Below are 6000 nucleotides of genomic sequence, written 5' to 3' on the forward strand. Positions count from 1 at the left end.
GACATTCATGAGTAGAGAGGTTTTGCATACTTAATGAGCTGGGTGCGAACCAAAAAAAAACACCTCTTTTTATTCGGACATTGTTGCTCTTAATTTGTATCAAAATTCAGGATTTGTTTGAATTAATATAGAATTTTGTAATATAGGTGAAACTTTTGATCTAAAACATGCTTCAAAATAATCATTTTCTACTGACAAGTTTTTGTTTTTGCACCTTATTTTTGCTTGAACCCAAATGATTTTTAGATCATGATAAAGCTGAATATGTATGCTTTAAAATGATATATGTTTCAAAATAAGAATTAGTTTAATCGGGTCAAGATCACACTTCATCGACATTAAACAGCTTGAATATTAAACTCTGATTGGTCAAAGAGCCTACAGGCGCTGGATGTTCCCCTCAAGGTTAATCAACGTTATATGAATATTTCATCTATTTGTAGAAAATGAATTATTTACGTGTGTATAGATATAAAGAATACATTATTGTAATTTTCATATTCTCCCCATCTAGATAGCCAGAAACATTTTTAGGGGAATATTTTGTTGAGAAGAAAAAAAATTGTCCCTTTGTCTATTTCATTACACGTATTGGCATAAATGAATGAATTTAGGTAATTGGGACAATTTTGAAGGTTATTTGAGGGTCAATTTAAATATATATTGTAAAGAAATGGATGAAGAGAACAATGGTAGGCGTTGCTTAAATCAAGGTTCCCCAGAGCTTTCTACCCTTTGGAAAACTTGGTGATGCCGAAAAAATGTCTCTGCCGGGAGTTGAACCCGTCTCTGTGGTCTAGTGGCTAGGGCATCGGCGTTCGAAGCTGGGGGCCCGGGTTTGATTCCCGGCAGAGACATTTTTTCGGCATTACTAATTTTCCAAAGGGTAGATAGCTGTGGGGAACCTTGATATGCAACGCCTACCATTGTTCTCTTCACCCATTTCTTTACAATATATATATTTTAACGCCAGGAGGCAGGATCACTGAATATTGTTTCTTAATTCCCAGATTTTTCTCATGTGGTATTAGGAATTCAATTCTTCAATGTTAAGTTATTCTGCTCCTCTGATCCTTTCAAGATTTTGACCATGCGCTTGCACTAAGCTAATCTTTAACTATGAACTACATAAATTTTAGATGAATGAAAACTTTATTACATTACAGTAGTAAAAGATAAGATTCAATAGTGTCGCATCATGAGTCACAATTGAACACGATTGCACATTAGAAAAAAAATACCAACGTGCGTGGTCAAAACCTTGAATGGAATCATTGGGATGAAGGGGCCTGCCTCCCCCTCAAAAAAAAACTAATGTTAATAATAATAGTAAGAGAGATAGAAGGGGGTAGAGGGGGGGGGGGGAAGGAGAGTAGAAAGAAAAGGGGTAAAGAGAGAAAATGAGAAGGAAAAGAAATGAGAGAGGGGAAAGAAAATGGAAAGAGAAAGAAAAGAAAGTGAGGTGCAGGCTCGTAGGCGCGGGGGGGGGGGTGTATACGCCCTTCCTCGACGGGATGTTTTATGGTATAATCACGCTCGGTGAAGTTTTAAACATCATGTCAAAATCCGTCACAAAAAAATTTAAGTATTAAAAAGCTATTTATTGCTCCCCGCTTTCCTCTCTCACAGCATTTTGAAATTAATTTAGCCCTTTTATGTCATGTCTTGCCCCGAAAACCTCAGACCCATTACGCCACTGACTTCCGCCCAAACTAAAAAATGATAAAATATAAGAGCTATCAAACATTAAGAAGAAAAAAAAGAAGATCCTCACAAGAGAACAAAACAGCCCCAACCATGAATACAGATCGACACCCATAGCTTGCCAGTATTTATGCTTCAACGGTGGTTCACTTTGAATTATATCAAGGTAATTCACTGGTGCGACCAGTGAGGTAATAATGAAATATGTGTGTATGTACGTGTGTGTGTATTTGAGTTTTGTCAGACGTGTATCAATCAGGTATGATTATTTACGTCTGGGACCGACCTTAACGTCACCATCCGAAAGACGTGATCAGGGCTCGAACCTCTGCATCAATAATTGTAACTTCCTCATAGCTTGGATTACAGGCGTACGCCACGACGCCCAGTTGGCGCTTCAAACTTTTTGTGACGTAGATGGCGCTCTTTAATATTGATGAACGAAAAGCAAATCAGAAATTAGAGAGCCGACGCCAATTTCTATGCTTGCGATGTGATTGTCCGCAAACAGAACCTCAGAGCCGAAACCTTGTTATTATCCCTGATTTGGTTTTATATATATATAAAAACACAGATTTAGAATGAGAAATAAAAACACCCTAAACATCTTTTATTTAAATTTTCTGCTTTTGATCTACAATTAACATTACAAACATGCCTCTGCTGTCCTCTGGAATGCTTTACCTAATTCAATGAGATATCAAAGTGATTTATGTACATTCAGGAGATCCCTCAAAACATATCTTTTCGATGCATAAAATACCAACTTTGAACAAATCTAAATATCTTGATTACTTTATTCTTACCTTTCACTTTTTCTTCTTTAAGCGCATAGGGACATGCTATGCTATGTGTGATGCGCTATACAAGAATTGAGCATTATTATTTATTATTATTATTAAATTTACACGGGAGATGTGTCCATCACATTGTGTGCGAGATAGCTTACTGTTTGTGAAGAAAGAGCCAAAGCAAAAGAATAAAAAATCCAGATGGAGCATGTTTGTAGATTAACGCATGTCAAACGGTTGACGTGGTTGAGCTGGATATTGACTCATGGATTCGGGGATTTATTAATGGCAATTGATTCCACTAACTGTAATCCATGTTAGATGCAATATCGATTCGATGGACTGTAATAATATACATGTATATTTAATCCTTAATTCGGTAATTCTCTCTTTAGTACCACTTTCTAATCCACAGTGGCGTAATATGCGAGGGATTTCACCGGGAAAAGGACAAAGTGAGGGAGAAAGAAAGGAAAGGGAGAGGGGAAAAGAGGAAAAAAGAAAGGGGAAAAGGGAAAAGAAAACTAAAAAAAATCGAAGGCGGGAAAAGGGACAAGAGAAGAACATGTAAGAAAGAACAAACCATTCGGAAAGGGGCCTACTAATACATTAGCATTATTAAGAAAGGGAAATGAATTAAAAGATGATAAAATGGCAAACAAAAGAGGGAAATGAAGTAAGAGTGGAATGACCCAAAAACTATAAAGTGCGTATCAAAAAAAAAAAAAACGGGACAGTTTTGAAAAGTCTATAAAAAATTTGTTTCAAATTATGATATCTAGATTTTAATGTTAATAGATTCTCTGATATCTTATCTTTGAAATGCAATAAAAAAAACATATATTTTGTTCATGCTTGAGCGCACATGGGACGTTTTTGTCGGGGGTTCAAAAAGAGGCTTGCGCCAAAATGGCAGAAATTAAAAATTTGATGATTAGACTTTTGGCCAATCAGCAGACTTCCTCTTTATCTTTTCATTATCTTTACCATAATTTTCAAATTGTGCTGTCATATTTCATTTACAAAATTAATCATTTTCCTGAATTTTTTTCATTTAAACACCTTTTACCTTTGAATTTTCCTTTGTCAAGATATGACTGTATTTATTGTATGTATCATGTGATAATGAGTTTATAATTGTGTAATTATAACTGTGTATTAATTATAAGACTGTTCATATTATGTGTTATATGAAATGTTATTACTGCAGATGTTATGTATTTGATTATTTCTATATGTATCATCTATGTTATTGTATGTTCTATAATGTAGTAGTAAACATTCCAATGTTATGAATGAAATTCATAAGAAGGAAATAGAAAGCTTCCGGTGGAAGGTTTTCCCAGTAATTATGACGATGGTCAAACGTCATACAGGTACCACTTGTGAGTCAGGTTTTCTTAGTATTTATCCCTGAATAGGAAGCCTCATGACCATAAAAGGAGAAAGGCCCAACATCAATGGGGTAAAACGTAAACATTTACCGTTAGAGGGTCAGACACTTTCCAAGAAGAATCAGAGTTCTGTTTCTGACCATTTCCGGGGGTAGAGAGTAAATAGCTCTTAACCAATCAAATGCAAGGGACAGAATGAGTGACCCAGCATTAGCCAATGATATTTAGAGGGGCGTATACTTCAGAAAACTTTCCAAGAATATCAGAGTTCCAAACTCTTGACCATTAGGTCTATGGGATAAAATTATTATAAATTTAGCTAAAATTTGATTCTAAATCAGAAGCTGCTGTAATTCAACAGAGATACTACTTGTTAGAGATACTGCACAAAAGTATTACAAGTTTTCATCAGAATACTATATTCAGCTCTCGGTGAATACAACAAGGTGTTGTTAAGGACAACCTGATAGTCCGGGTCTTGGGATTCCACATTGGCAAAATTGGAATCGTTATAAATCAGTAAACACCAACGAGAAGTTGTGAGTACACACTATTTTAATATTATAGCATTGTTAAAGTTATGCATTGTTATTGTATAATGTAAAGGATATAATATCATTCTGAGTTTACTGTACTGAATATTGTTGTGATACCTTTCCATGTTACTACATGTGTATTACATACCTATGTTTAATTATTATGTAAAGAATATTGTGTTAGTATCATTTACAATGTTGATTAATAATTATCATCATCTACTATAAGAAAGTGATGGATGTGAGGAAACATACTTTTGGAAAAGAATAAATATATTCTAAATAAGATGTTTAACCTGTCAAGATTTAACTTGATATATCTATGAATGTTTGGGGTGTTGAACAAATCACTAGAAGTGGGTTATATTTATATCTAATTTGACAGGGTGTTTAGATTTATGATCTGTAACTGGAGTTAAAGAGACGGGGACGGAATCATTGGTCTAGGTCTATATCCAGGAGACAGGAGCTGACGTCAGACAGATAGTCATCGTCAGGGAACTCAAGTGTGAAACCAAGAATCAAAGAAGAAGAATAAGCTAAGCATCGTCATTATCATTGAATTGTAGAAACTGTTAATATTTCATATGTTTATACTTCGTTCATAATCTGTAACCCTTGTTAGAGTAGTTTGTTGTAATAAAGGTTTTCATAAACCTAATTACTGGTGTGAATTGGTATTCTGTTTAACAAGTTTATAAGAGTCTGTGGGGTGGAATAACACTGCAGTTAAAACGATCCCATCACAAGGTGGATCAAGTTCAAATTGAAAGTAGACCCTGTGACATCCTTCATAAGTAAGAAAAGAAGACTTTTTGTCAACTCAAGTAAGAAGATTTGCATTATTAATTGGGATAATTGGTAATTATTCAAATCCTTTTATTATGTGAAACAAATTAGGTTATGGTACCTATAAAAGACATGAATCATATTTTCAAGGGGTTATTAATCCTTCAAGTTTAATTTTGTGCTTGAAAGGATAAACAGGAAAGGATTCATCTCTTTCAATGGCAATGGTGTAGCCTATTGAGTCGATTTTGAAGGAGCAAGATAAGGAAGATCGGGTAAAATGTATTAAAAAGTTGTGAAGCGAGCAAGCAAAACATTTCCACCTTTTTTATTAAAATATCAAATTTTTGGATTTTGACATAATATTCAGAAAATGATATCATCTTTCACTTTTTATGTACATTCTGTGATTTTCCTTTTCACTGTTTTTTTTTTACATGATTTTTTTTTTGGGGGGGATGGGCACCCCGATCTCCACCCATCAGTATGCCACTATTCAAAGGCACCATAACCTTTTTTGCACACAATGAAAGCATTAAAAAAAACTAGAATTTAAATTCGTCATGCGGCCGAATTAGGTGGTCTGTCATGATTAGTTCAGTGTCGGCTGATGTATGAAATAAATCATTTAGATATCATTGATAATCTTGATCGTGAACATCCTAAGAATAAGTTTTGACCATTGCTAAATGTGATTATTGATGTGGTGATGACAATCGTCAGACATACATCTTCAAACAGATACATACAAGATAGATGATTATATATAAAGATGGATGGAGTGGT

The 6000-nt window shown here is 34.5% G+C and overlaps 1 long non-coding RNA gene and 1 other non-coding gene across 2 annotated transcripts; both read left to right on the forward strand.

Annotated features, from left to right (window-relative positions):
* The first annotated feature begins 785 nt into the window (after positions 1-785).
* On the forward strand, positions 786-857 carry TRNAR-UCG. Its single transcript has one exon. It is a non-coding gene; the product is annotated as a tRNA-Arg (tRNA).
* A 2705-nt stretch (positions 858-3562) lies between these two features.
* On the forward strand, positions 3563-5086 carry LOC121416694. Its single transcript, XR_005970240.1, has 2 exons — positions 3563-4428; positions 4811-5086. It is a non-coding gene; the product is annotated as an uncharacterized LOC121416694 (long non-coding RNA).
* The last annotated feature ends 914 nt before the right edge of the window (positions 5087-6000 follow it).

The sequence above is a fragment of the Lytechinus variegatus genome, chromosome 6 (assembly GCF_018143015.1).
Source record: "Lytechinus variegatus isolate NC3 chromosome 6, Lvar_3.0, whole genome shotgun sequence".
In the NCBI taxonomy this organism is placed as follows: domain Eukaryota; kingdom Metazoa; phylum Echinodermata; class Echinoidea; order Temnopleuroida; family Toxopneustidae; genus Lytechinus; species Lytechinus variegatus.